The sequence below is a fragment of the Neovison vison genome, chromosome 13 (genome assembly GCF_020171115.1).
Source record: "Neovison vison isolate M4711 chromosome 13, ASM_NN_V1, whole genome shotgun sequence".
In the NCBI taxonomy this organism is placed as follows: Eukaryota; Metazoa; Chordata; class Mammalia; order Carnivora; family Mustelidae; genus Neogale; species Neogale vison.
The window spans coordinates 37,086,822-37,101,089 of NC_058103.1; the positions used below are offsets into that span (position 1 = coordinate 37,086,822).

At 39.5% G+C, this 14,268-nt stretch overlaps 1 protein-coding gene across 2 annotated transcripts in view; it reads left to right on the forward strand.

Moving 5' to 3' along the window:
- Positions 1–4,016: 4,016 nt before the first annotated feature.
- WDR89 (WD repeat domain 89) overlaps positions 4,017–14,268 on the forward strand; it is a 35,679-nt gene continuing 25,427 nt past the window's right edge. The window contains exon 1 of one of the 2 annotated variants that reach the window (XM_044230715.1): positions 4,017–4,087. The gene's annotated coding sequence lies outside the window, so the exon portion shown is untranslated. The remainder of the gene's footprint in view (positions 4,088–14,268) is intronic. The other variant, XM_044230716.1, reaches the window with a different exon arrangement.

The following is a 14,268-nucleotide window of genomic DNA, read 5'->3' on the forward strand; positions in this document are numbered from 1 at the left end:
GCTGGAATGAAGTTTAAAGTAGGGTTGTTCCTTTTAGATGTATTTTACTGGACAGTGGAAGACAGGATTGGTTTGTGCATTCTGTATGTGTGTACTAATCCACTCCCACTATATCAAACATGGTTTTCTGGAATGACTTCCAGGCCTGACCACCAGCCCCCCACACTTCCACTCTCAAACTCATGATTTGAAGTTCTTCATCTGTGTGTTGCTGTGAACGCATTTAAATAAAGATTATCCCGGGAAATCTGGGTGGGCCTGATATCGTGTGAAAGGCCTTAAGAGCTGAACTGAGGTTTTGCAGAAGTTCTGCCTATGGACTACAACTTCAGCTCATGACTGAAAGTTCCAGCTTGCCTTTCCTGACAGCCTGCTCTACAGATTTCAGACCTGCCCCCAGCCAGCCCCCAAAATTGTGCAAGTCAGTTCCTTGCAAAATTTTCTTTAAAAATATTTCTTAATAAAATTAATATAATATAAAATTTTTTCTACTGTTTGTTTCCCTGGTTGATCCTTGATATAGTGATTGAACATCAGTATTTCTAAGTTTTATGTACAATTTGGACTTTGTATTTTAATAGCAAATATAAGTATTTCTGTGTGTGTATAGGAGAGTGTCTCTGTAGGTCTACATGTATACTTGTTCTCTTTTTTAGTAGGCCTGACTTTGGGCTCCCAAGTTCTCCCTTGCAGTGTCCAGTTCTAGTAAGAATGCTAAGTCAGGTTGACCATATCTGACTGGGTTCCTCATTCTTCACTATCCCCCAGATGATGTCTGATTACCCTAACCTATTTTCTGTAAGAATACTGCTGACTCAATCTAGCAATAATCCCCCTTACCCTGATATTTCCTCTTAGTAATTTTCTATCCACTCACTCCTACACTCTGCTCATTGGCTATAAATTCCCACATGTATATTCGGCGTTGAGTTCAGTATCTCTCCCCTATTATAAAACCCCACCACAGTAGCTTCTCATGAGTAGTCTGTCTCACCACCTTTAATAAGTATCGTGAACATTTTTTTCTTTAACACTCCCAGACTATTTTGATCACAAATTTTTTACCATTCACTCCAAATCAGATAGCTAGATTTCAAGAAATCTATACTGTCATATCATGTGCAGTTTTTTAAGACACAAAAATGGAAAGAAAAATGTTGAGATTAAAAAGTAAATACAGGGGCGCCTGGGTGGCTCAGTGGGTTAAAACCTCTGCCTTCGGCTCAGGTCATGGTCCCAGAGTCCTGGGATCGAGCCCCGCATCGGGCTCTCTGCTCAGCGGGGAGCCTGCTTCCTCCTCTCTCTCTCTGCCTGCTTGTAATCTCTGCCTGTCAAATAAATAAATAAAATCTTTTTTAAAAAAGTAAATACAGGGCGCCTGGGTGGCTCAGTGGGTTAAGCCGCTGCCTTCGGCTCAGGTCATGATCTCAGGGCGAGTCCCGCATCGGGCTCTCTGCTCAGCAGGGAGCCTGCTTCCTCCTCCTCTCTCTCTCTCTGCCTGCCTCTCTGCCTACTTGTGATCTTTCTCTGTCAAATAAATAAATAAAATCTTTAAAAAAAAAAAAGTAAATACAAAAAGGAGTTGTAATATTCTCTTCCTGCATCTCAAGACTCTTCTTGCATTTATCTCACTTTGAGGCCATTCTGTAACCTATTTCTCAACAGACATGATACAAAAATGATTCCGGGGTTCACATCTTAAAAGCAAGTAATGGTATCTGTTTCAATTTCTATTTTTTAAATTCTGAACAAATAACTAAGCTTTTTCTCTTTAAGTGGAACACTTTGGGAGCTTCCAAAAGAGTAAGCACTTAGGACAGTTAATACAGATTAGCCAAACGTGCTCACAATTCAGTCACTCAGTTGGCTCTCCTAAACACTGCTAATCACAGTAGCAGTCTTGACATCTCCAGTTTTTAATGTTTATTCATTCTTGGTTATATGAATTTAACTTATATCCCAGATGTGGACACTGATTTAACTTAGGAGGCAAAAGGAAAAGTAGCATTAAAATGCTAATAAGATAGCATTTAATGCTATAAAAATAGCATTAAAATGGAAACCATTAAAACTGATAATTCTAGGGACGTCTGGGTGGTTAAGTCAGTTAAGCATCTGCCTTCAACTCAGGTGGTGATCCCAAAGTCCTGGAATCCAGTCCCACAACAGGTTCCTTGCTCAGCTGGGGAGACTACTTCTCCCTCTGCCTGCTGCTCCCCCTGCGTCTGTGCTCTTTCTCAGACAAATAAAATCTTTTAAAAAACCCAAAACACTGATAATTCTGAATTTTTGCCTCAGGGTGACTTTTGTATTCATATATTTTACTTAATACATCATATGGAATGTGGAAAGGAGAAATAGTGGTGATTACACTTAGTTTTGCTCTTCATTTACTGAGAATAAAAAGAAATATCTTCCATGTCTCATTTACAAACAATGTCTTCTCTCGTCACTTAGAAGACACAAAAAAGACATAAAAATTATTTTTTTAAGCAAAAATGCAATAATTCCAAGTGTCAGTCATAAAAGCAGTTTTTGCTTGTCTGTAATCCTATAAAATGTACTTAATTTTAAATCCAGAATGTAGAACTATTATATATCACTAATCATGTGTTTTCTTACACAAATGGAACAGTTTGTATTATATATTAAATAGGAAAAAAATTGTCGAGAGGGAAAAGACCACTCAGTTTATAGACCGATTTCTACTTTTGCCAAACACAAAAGTGATGATACACTACTAAATGCGCTCAGGGAGGTGAAAGCTAACGATTCAGTAAAGGTAGGGAAACCTGGCCTTAAAGAACACGATGTTTCCATAAAGGCTGGAAATGGACTTCACAATACAATCTTGAGTAATACACAATGCGTGTAACCTGAGATTGGTCACGCTTGACATTTTAACTACAGCGCTCTTCCGTCAAGGCAGCAGCCAGTTCTGCTCCCGGCCCTATCAACACTTGATTGATGTAAGCAGCTGCTACCTCCGCCAAAACAGTGTATGTAACCGCCCAAGTTTCGGGAACTTTTCAAGTATTTTCGAATGCGCACTAATTTGAAAATCAAAGACCGTTTTATGGTAATAGCAAAATTTTTACAATCCAAGAATCTTAGTACCGTATTTATGAACATCTAGCACAGCGCGCCTAAGCACAAGCAGTACAATGTTTGTACAGTGTTTCAACTACTTATCTTTACAGACACACAAGACGTCTTTTCAATTTCCCTAAGTGTCCTCTGGCTTTAACGGTGCTGATCAGTGAAAAGATAAAAGCGCAACGGAACACATCAAAACCACAATAAACGTCAGCGGGTGTTAGGCAGAACTCAGCAACAACCGCATTTAAAGCTACAGGACTTGAGCGTCTGATACTACAAATCCCAGAGTTCCCAGGGGCGCAGGCGGAGCTACTTTCAAATTGATAGCTATTTCAGCCAATGACAAAGCCACGCAAAAAAAAGGGGGGGACTAAAGAACCGGTTTCTTAACCTTCCAACTCTGCAGTCATACTTAGAAGTTCTGAGGGTACGTGGGTGTTTCGGGGCCCTAACTCTTAAGTATTTCTTACTCGCAGTAGAAGCTTCCTGGTCACCATAACAATTCTCTACCTAAATTTGTCTCAGTGGAAATTACGTCGTCTTAAAGCAAAAAGGAACTCACATTGCCCGACGACAACGGAAGGACTCAGTCCCCCGAGGAAGAGGCGGAACTTGCTTTATTCTAGCCCTTTACTGGCCACGCAGCCAGGAGACTCCACCTTCGTCACAACCAATGAGTCGTTGAAACTTCCGTTACCGAACCGCAAAAGGGGAGGTCCTGTGCGGCGCTTTACGGAAACTGGGTCTACGCAGGCGCAGACGTCCTGCTTTCGTCCAATCCGGAGAGAGGCTGGGTCTTGGCACTTCGTCGCCCCGCCCCACCCGTCCTCTTTCGCTTCCCCCGCCTCTGGACCGCTGACCAATGCGCTTCATCTCCCTTTGCGCGTTTACCCTATCAGAGAGGTAGGGGGTGGAGTTCCGGTCGTCAGCGGTTGCTCCAGGCTGAGCTCGCGTTTCTTCCCGCGCGCGTTGTGGGCTTGCAGTTGAGGTATATCCCATAGGGTCGGGTTGGGCGTGTTCGCGTGTTGGGCAGTTGTCTCCACGGTCGGCGACAGTGTGGCTTGAGACTAGAAAGCCGCTGTCGCTGATTCTCTGGCACGAGAATCTCTGAGGGAAGTTGGGGGGGGTGCTGGGAGGAGGGAGCCACGTGTCGGGGCTTCTGGTGCCGGGGTTGGAGCCCTCGCACCACAACCGCTCTGTCGGTGCCCTGCGGGCCTTCGCGGGTTTGGTGTTGGGGTCGCAGTCGCCGGCGACAGAGGAGTCGCCTCTGTGACACGTTTCTGTAGACGCGAAGTGCCCTTCGTCTAATGTTCAAGGAACGGTACCCAGGACCTGTTTTTGGTTTTCTCCTGCAACTCATTTTTCTTATCTCCTGAGTTCGTAAACTTTCGAAGTCGGAAAGTCATTTTTCATTTGGGAACAGACGCCCTGTAATATGTAATACAAACCGTGAGACCGGCTGTCTTAAAAACCCGTTACGTGTGATACACAATCCACATAGGAACCTAAGGGGTAGGGGTCCTATTAACTGTTCTCATTTTCAAGTGAGGAAACAAGACCGCCAAGTAACTCGGCCACACGTCGTCTTCGGCTGGTCTCTTGAGTGTGGCGTTTGGTTTCCAAAGACGTAAAATTAAAAGACACTCTTAAATTGTAAAATGTTGCTCCTGTTTTCTTTCCGAACTTGAAGTTATTTTAGAAGTTGACACAACATACTTATAAGTGAGTTGATATTATGGATGTAAAGTCATCTAGTAGAAGACCTTGGACTAGGAACCGTTTCCTAACCTTTGGGCAGGTCACTCTCTGAGCCGCAGCTTCCTCGACTGCAGAACTGAAATCAATACCAGACCTGACTACGTGACTGTGTCCTATACTTTTAAGGATCAAATGGGAGAACGGATGTAATATATAAATTATTGATGATAATCACTTTGCTTTTCAAATTTTTTTCTTGTGAGGCCCGACGAGCATTAAATAGCATAGATAGATAATTTTATATATGTAGTTTTATATGTTCTGTGTCTAAAAAAGAGTGGTAATATGTAGCTTAGTACCACGTGTGAACTACCTCTTTTCTTTATGAAGATCCCCACCCCCGCCATTTAATCTGCTAGGTTTTCATCTCCCTGAAATTTTCAGCCCGCATGAATGATTTAAGTAGCATTTCATTAGGAATGGAAAGGCCATTGAGAGAAGCCGGGACGCTTTGAACCTAATGTTCCATCATCTGTTGTCTGGCTTGATGAGTAGCATTGCCAGTGTGAGGTGTCCGTGGCATCACTTCCAGCACTGCCCCTAATGAGCGCTTCCTGAAGAGCATCCCCCAGTGCATCTTGATCAACTTGCAGGCATTTATCAGCTTATTAAAGGCTATGAAAAAGTATATGACCTAACAGCCAGATGGAAGAGATGCATGCAAAGTGAGGTATGCAGAAAGCGTTCAAACTTCCATGCTCTCTGTAGGCACTCTGCTCTCTGCAGTCTTCATTTGTTCCCCAGTCTGGAAGCTCCAAAATACTCTGAAACCTCTATGGCCCCCTCATCTATTCATCCAGGGTTCAGGATGGTGCACCCTGTAAATGCAGAAGTGTTATATAGTTTGTATTCTTAGACTGATGTAGATAGCATAAAGCTAGCTCAGCTCAAATAACTTCTCAGTTATGGTTCCTTCTGGAGGCTCTGAGGAAAAGAACTCATTTCCTTGCCTATTTCAGCTTCTGGTGGCTGCATATGTTCCTTGGCTTGTGGTACCTTCATCTTCCCAAGCATGTCACAGCTATCTCTGCTTCCATAATCACATTGTTTTCTATAGTTGAACCTTCCTCTTATGTAGGCACTTATGCTTACATTTAGGTTCCACTTCGATAATCTAAAATAATCTCTCCATCTCAAAATCTTAATTACAAACCCCTTTGTCATGTAAGGAAACATTCATAGGAATTAGGATTTGGATATCTTTGGGGGCCATCTTTCATCTTACTACAAAAGGTATAAAGAGGGTAAAGGGGATCCTATTCTCGTGCGGCTTAAAGTCTAATCAAATATGCATGAAGAGTGAAATTTCTTTGAGTTCTAATCTTGTACTTTAAGAATTTGTGTGACTTTTGTATTTGACTTCATAATATGCCCATGTTTGATACTTCTGAATTATTTGCCACATCATAACATTGCTGTTTTAGGGATTTAGACTGTTTTGTGACTTATAATAGCCAGTTTACTACAGTCATAGTTGTGTCCCCCAGTTTAAGAAGTATGACCTCAGATGATGGGGATTCATCATAAGGAAGCCATGTAGGCAACCAGGTAAAGACTTTGGGTCCCATTGCTCCTAAGGCTAGAATGTGCACTAAACTTCATGGAGAATTGGACTGACAGCCCCTCATCATTAATACTCTCCCAATTCCCCCAGCAAGACAGATCTGATGACCAGGTTTTTGTCATATCTTCAGAAGAAAATGACCCAACAATTGCTCTCATGTCTGTCTGAAAGTCATAATTAGGAGACGGGATCTGATGAGTTGGGTTTCTTACCATTTGATAGGTATGTTGGAATAAGAGTATGAAAAGGAGCCCAGCTCTGAATAGGTATTCAGTATGTACGAACTATTCAGTAAAGATCTTTATGCTTTGTCAATGGAGTGGGAAGGAGAAGTATGTGTGGGACATTTATATGGGCCAGGCCTGGAAGTGATCTGCATTACTTTTTCTCATGTTGCTTTCTCTAACAGAAAGTCACATCTAGCAAATGTGTAATTGTGTGCCTCACTGCAGATCTGCTGATGAGTTAGTCTCTGCCACAATGGGCAGTACTTAGCCAGCTGCTTAAGATTTGTTCTCAGCCCTTAACCTCCAGCCTTTAGTTTCTTTGCCCTATGAACTCGCCCTGGCATCCAAATGCCAAAAGTCCTTCTTAAGCTGGTTCCATACCAGTGCCATCATCGGGTCCACAGGAAAAACTTCACATCCTTGGCCCTGACAAAGTCTGCATGTACAGGCCAATAACAATGCAATGCAGTCACTTTTCTTTGTTTTCTTTGAGGAGGTAGAGAGCCACAGTCTCTTAGACTTTGCCAGGCATAGAACCTGTATCCATAATCTACAGGGGACCAGATCAAGATCTAAGTTTGAGCTACTCATCCTTGGTAAAGTGGGAACAAGGAAAAAAATGTCATAATATTTTTTCACAAATACCTTCCAAAGAAATTCTTTTCTCAGCTGCTTCACTTTGGTGTCTTTATTTCCTCAAAATGGATGGATGTCAAGCTAATAGATGTAAAACCTTTTGGGAGGAAGAAGAGGGGACAATTTGGAGGAGATAAGTAGCTTTATAAAAATAATTCAGTGCCATGTAAAATACAAATTAATAATAGGCTAATGGGATCACAAGTTTTAAAAAAAAACTAACCTTTATGAAAAACTTAGCTTCAGTATCTATTCTTTCTTCCTTTCTTAAAAAATAGATGCCTGTCATGCATGCTAACAACTTAAAAGCCCAAGTAATACAGGGTTGCAGAATTTATGAAGAGAAATACTCTGATAGGATGAAAACCCAAGATGAGGGACGTCTGGGTGGCTCAGTTGTTTAAGTTTCTGCTTTTAGCTCAGGTATGATCCCGGGGTCCTGGGATCCAGCCCCATGTCAGGCTCCTTGCTCAGCAGGGAGCCTGCTTCAACCCTGCCTGCCGTTCCCCCTGTGCTTGCTCTGTGTGTGTGTGTGTCTCTCTCTCTCGTTCTCTCTGTCAAATAAAGTCTTTAAAAAAGAAAACCAAGATGAAAATACTCGGACAAGCAGCCAAGAATTGGAAACACAATGGGAAATAAAGGAACATGTCTTTAGGGTGGACTCGGTCAGTATGAATAAGCTAAAGAGGGGTTATGGGAAAAGATCTGCACTAGAAGCAGGCGTACCTTTTTCACATGACCTTCTTTTAATCATTGAATCTGATCTGAATCTTGGTTTTCTCATGTTTCTATTTGTTCTACTTACTGGCTTTTTTTTTTTTTTTTAAGATTTTTATTTACTTATTTGACAGAGAGAGAGTATAAGTAGGCAGAGCAGCAGGCAGAGGAAGAGGGAGAAGCAGACTCTCCACGAGCAGGGAGCCCGATGTGGGACTTGATCCCAGGACCCTGGAATCATGAGCCAAAAACAGCCACCCAGGCACCCCATTATTGGCTCTTTTGTATCCATCAATGATACTAATAGTAACTAAGATAGACTGAACTCTTGCTGTATGCAAGGTACTGTTCTAAATGCTTTATATGCATTGTATCTCATTTAGACCTCTGGATGACCCTATAGAGTACCTTACTTATCTGGTTCTAGAAGAAGGTGAATCTTACAAAAGGCAGGTGATTTGCCAAAAATCCTTTGGCTCACAGTGCATAACAGGGACAGGAAAAGAAATCTGATTTTATTTACTTATTTATTTAAAAGATTTTATTTATTTATTTGACAAAGAAAAAGGGAACATAAGCAGGGGGAAGTGGGAGAGGGAGGTGGGGCAGGGAGCCCAGTGTGGGGCTTGATCCCAGGACTTTGGGATCGTGACCAGAGCCTAAGGCAGACACTTAACTGACTGAATCACCCAGGTGCCCCTAGAGCCCACACTCTTAAATGCTTTCTTATACTGACCCTCAAATGATAGAAAAGATGTATTTTACAAAGCATTTTTAAATGGTCATTCAAATGTAAAGTTGTTATAATTCTCATCTGCATTAAATGAGATGAATCAATAACACTCATACAACCAAGCAACATGGTTAAAAATTTAAAGCACATACATGTGGAAAGTCTTAATACCAGCAAAGATTTAATATCAAAACCAATACCATATGATGTGAAGTCCAGCATTATTTTTAGTTGCCTGGACATGCAAATTCCAAGTATTTACAAGGTTAAAAAAAGATTTAAAATAGTATCAGCTGTAAGATATGGTAAATTTAAAAATATAAACCATAACCTAGAGCTTTCTCTCTTCTTATTCCATATTCATATTTATACTTGATGAATAATATTGAATAAAATCAGAGAAAGAAATTGATTTTTAAGATTTACTTAGAGTGAGGGAGCATGTACAAGCATGAGCAGGAGGCACAGAGGCAGAGGGAATCTCAAGCAGATTCTGCCGTTGAGCACAGAGCTCAGAGGCAGGGCTCAATCTCCAGATCCTGAGTCTGAAGCTTAACCAACTGCAGCACGCAGTGCCTCAGTGCCTCAATAAAGAAAGGAATTTATTTTTAAAATTGTTTTATTATTATTTTTATTAATATATAATGTATTATTTGCCTCAGGGGTACAGGTTTGTGAATCGTCAGTATTACACACTTCATAGCCCTCACCATAGCACACACCCTCCCCAAGGTCCATAACCCAACCACCCTCTCCCTCCCCCACCTCCCCAACCCTCAGTTTGTGAGATTAAGAGTGTCTTATGGTTTGTCTCCCTCCTGAGCCCATCTTGTTTAATTTTTTTTCCTCCCTACCTCCCAAATCCCCCACTGTGCCTCTCAAATTCCTCATATCAGGGAGATCATATGATAATTGTCTTTCTCTGATTTACTTATTTTGCTCAGCATAATATCCTCTAGTTCCATCCACATCATTGCAAATGGCAAGATTTCATTTCTTCGATGGCTGCATATGTATTCCATTATATATATATAGACCACATCTTTATCCATTCATCTGTTGATGGACATCTAGGTTCTTTCCATAGTTTGGCTATTGCAGACATTGCTGCTATAAACAAGGAATTTATTTAATAGTATTTGTCAGGCACTGTTTCAAGCACTTCACAAATATTTACTCATTTAACTCTTATAACAGCTATGAAGTCCTTGTAATTATCCCGTTTCATAGATGGGATAACTGAAGCACAGAATGGTTACATGTAAACAGCCCAAGATCACAGAGCTAGTAATTGCAGCCATTATTCGATTCAGGCAATTTGGTTTAAAAATCTGTGCTCTTAACCACTAGCTCTGCTACAATTTACAGAACGGTGAAATTCCTTTTTGGCGGGGGTTAAGATTTTATTTATTTACTTTTTCTTTTTTTTATTTCTTTGCTTTTCCAGAAAAGGGATGGCTGTGTCTATGGCTTTGGGTGTGTATGTGTGTGTGTGTGTGTGTCCTATCCTTGTCATTGTTTTACATTTTGTGTAGTTCCTTATCTTTGCCTCTTTGTTTTCCTCTTTGGAGTGTGTTCTGTGTGTGTTTGTGTTTTTATACTTCTCTCTGGGAAGGAGGATTTTGTGAGGTAGAGGTAGCCTCAGGCTGGTAGAGGATTGATATTAAGAGAATTGGAAAACATGGCTCTTGTCTTTTAAGAAATGTATACTCAATAGTAGAGAGAAACAAATATAAATATGTGAATATGTGAAATATAACTCAAAAATAACGCTTCAATATATTTAGTATATGATTACTGCTATATAAATAACAATATATTTTGGCATTCGGACTAAGTAAAAACTTGCTTTAGGCCAGGTTAAGAATAATTTTATAGTACTGGTAGAGTTTGATCTTGATCTTGAAGCATGGGTAGGATCTAGATAACTCAAGAAGACAATATAGGATTCTTGAAAAGATTAGCAATCTTTTTTACAGTTTTATTGTGGGGAAAATACTTCACCCATGAAAACATTGCTGTGTCTGGGGTTGCTATAAAATATAGTGTGTGATTCACATGTTTGAACACTGCAGCCCATGCACAAACAAGAGAACGTGTATGATGCTTTATAAAAAATTAAGTAGTTGGGGTGCCTGGGTGGTTCAGTGGGTTAAGCCTCTGCCTTCGGCTCAGGTCATGATCCCGGGGTCCTGGGATCAAGCCCCGCATCGGGCTCTCTGCTCAGCGGGGAGCCTACTTCCCTTCCTCTCTCTCTCTGCCTGCCTCTCTGCCTACTTGTGATCGCTCTCTGTCAAATAAATAAATAAAAATCTTTAAAAAAGGGACACTTGGGTGGCTCAGTTGGTTGGGCAGCTGCCTTGAAATTCAATCAGCCTCTCTTTGAAAAACAGGTTGGCGGTTTTTCATAAATTTAAACATATGTATAGGAATGTTCATAGTAACATTATTTATAATAGTAAAAACATATAAACAGCCTAAATGTTCATCAGTAGATGAATGGATAGGCAATATATGGTATATCCATGCAATGGAACACTATTCTGCCATGAAAAAGAATTAAGTACTGTTAAATGCTACAACATGGATAAACCTTTAAAATATTACACTAAGAGAAAGAAGCCACACACAAAAGAGCACATATTGTATGATTCCATTCATGAAATGTCTAGAAGAGGCAAACCTATTAAAGATCAAAAAGATTAACGACTGCCAATGGCTGGGGGAAGGAGGAAATTGGAAGTGACTGCTAATTAGAAAAACTGTGTAAGTCAGTGGACCAAGAGTGACATTTTTAAATCATTCAAAGGAAAGGAAAACTTGTCAATACAAAGCTCTGTACCCACAAAAAATACCTTTCAGAAAAGAGGGTAAAAGGAAAAACAGACAAAAGCTGAGAAGAATCACCACCAGCAGAACATAGAATAAGAAATGTTAAGAAAGTTATTCACCCACAGTAGTACTGGAAATCTACACTGACATGAAAAAATAAAGAGAACTAAAAATGGTAAACATGAGGGTAAATTTGGTCATGATCCCAGCGTCCTGGGATCGAGTCCCGCATCAGGCTCCTTGCTCGGCGGGGAGCCTGCTTCTCTCTCTGTCTCTGCCTGCCACTCTGTCTGCCTGTGCTCACTCTCGCTCTCTCTGACAAATAAATAAATAAAATCTTTAAAAAAAAATTTTTTTTTAAATTAAGTAGTTTTATGTCCTTAAATGTTTGTGAAATCACTGATCTGCTTTTATTTTCCACTTCATGTCACACTGAATGTCAGTACTTTTTACATGAAATTGATTTCTAAGATCAAAACTTTTTATATGAAGTAAGAATTTGTCCTATTCTTCCCATCTTTTTCCAGGAATTAGATGTTAAATCAAGTATTTCCTGCCCTGTTCTGTGTCAGGGCCATACAGGAAACCATTGCAGTTGGCAGATGAGAGGTAATGGACTGCTGGAGGAGGATAATGGTGGGGCGGACAGTGATGAGATAAATGTGTGGGATGATTTTCAAGGTAGGGTTTATTGGCTAGTTGCATCTTGTCCTTTGACTTTCTTTAATCAAAGATGATTCTGAGATGTTGAGCCCAGATGACTAAGAAGATTATGTAGATGAAGAATACAGGTACTTGTGTTATATTTTGGGTATATTGAATTTGAAGTTTTGGTAGCATGTTCAGGGATAGTGGTCTAGCAGACATTAGAAATATGAGGTTGAAATTTTGAAGAGAGATCAGGTTTGATGGTAAAATCTAGGAGTTCACATAGAGATGATAATTTATGTTGCATGGGGAAGAGAGGAAAGAACAAGTAAGAGAAATTCAATTTTGGTTATCATGGTTAGCAGCAAAAATTTCAATAATTACTAATCAGTTAAAGCATCTGTCTGTTTAGACTTTGTAGGTAAGCCCTGAATGATTTTTTTTATTCCATTCTCTGATTTTTCGACCTTTTGCTAGATGGCAGTAGTAGTTAATTCCAAGGGCATTGAAGGCAAGTATTGAAAGAGTTTGATAGCGTAAGCCTAAACTAAACATTTTCATGTGTTTAGTAAACTTACAGTCGACAGTACATTATTTCAATCCTTTTTATCCTTCACGTCAGATCTATAAAGTAAGTGTGAATTTTTTTTTCTCTTAATATCCGGCTTTTGCAGGATGGTTCAAGAATTATTCCTTTTGTTGGTTATCTCTCTATTATCAGGATCTTTTACTGTGTTCAGAAGAGAGGAAATGAATTTAGAATTTAACTAGATTCTGATCTGCCCATGATAATGGCACAAAGTAGTTAAGAGAACTCGTCTGTTCTACTGTATCTTTACACAAGTATAAAGCTATAAATATTTATGTTCAAGGGTTTTGCCATGTTGATTTCAATTTCAACAGATCCCTTTTGGACATTACCCAATTTGGAGTATTGAACAGTGAATCTACTTTAGAATGTAAAGGAAAGTATCTTTAAGTATCAATTTATAAATTCTTATAAAATATTGCCTGATTGTGTGAGATACGTTGACGTGATTGCAAGATATCCAGTGTCGGGGTAACACTGGTTAACAGTGGAAATTTAAAGAATTATTATGTTAAAGCATTTTTCTGGTGGTTTGGGGTTTTGTTTTGTTTTGTTTTTGCATCTTTCTGTTTGGTGACTTTTTTGAGGACTAGTTCATACTGTGAATTCACTTTAGATATATCTAGTCTGTCTCCCCTCCTTCCCACCTTGTGTGTGCGTGCCCTTGCGTGTATACATTTTAAATCTCAGTTACCATGATTAAGAGCATGGGTATGTGCATATGCATGTATACGTATATATACATAATCACTCTGTGTATGTGTGTGTATATGAGTGATTATGTATATATATGTGATTATGAGTGTGTGTATATGAGTGATTGTGTATATATGTATATATATGTATATGTATGTGCTGTATACATATATGTATACATAGACACACATATATACATATATACACATATATATACATACATATATATACACACACGTATATAGATAGATAACAGAATTTATACCTAATAGTTTATTCTACAGATTTATCATTTGATACCATTGCATTTCTTCGAAATTCTCTGTTGTGGCACTTACTGTTCTTTTGTACCAGGCATCATTTTGAGCACTTACCATGTAGTAATTAAATTACTTCTTTTAACAACCCTCTGATGTTGCAACTGTTACCCCTGTTTGAAAAATAGGAAGCTGAAAGACATAGCTAGTGACACCAGAATTTGAACCTGAGCATATATCCATTCTTTTAACTACCATGCAAGACCTACTTCTGTAAGCTTCTGTTGCCTGATCTAAAAAGCAGTAATAAAAAGATTATCTTTTAGGGTCACTGGTAGGGTTAAATGAAGCAATACATGTGATACAAAAATGTATATATTAATGATCATTTAACATAACCTGTTGTCTGGCCACTTTTCTGAAATTCTTCTAGTTCTTTTTTTCCTTTGTCTCCCTTATGGTTCATTCTTATTCTGCCCATTTTTTGAACAGTGGTATTATTCTAGTGTTCC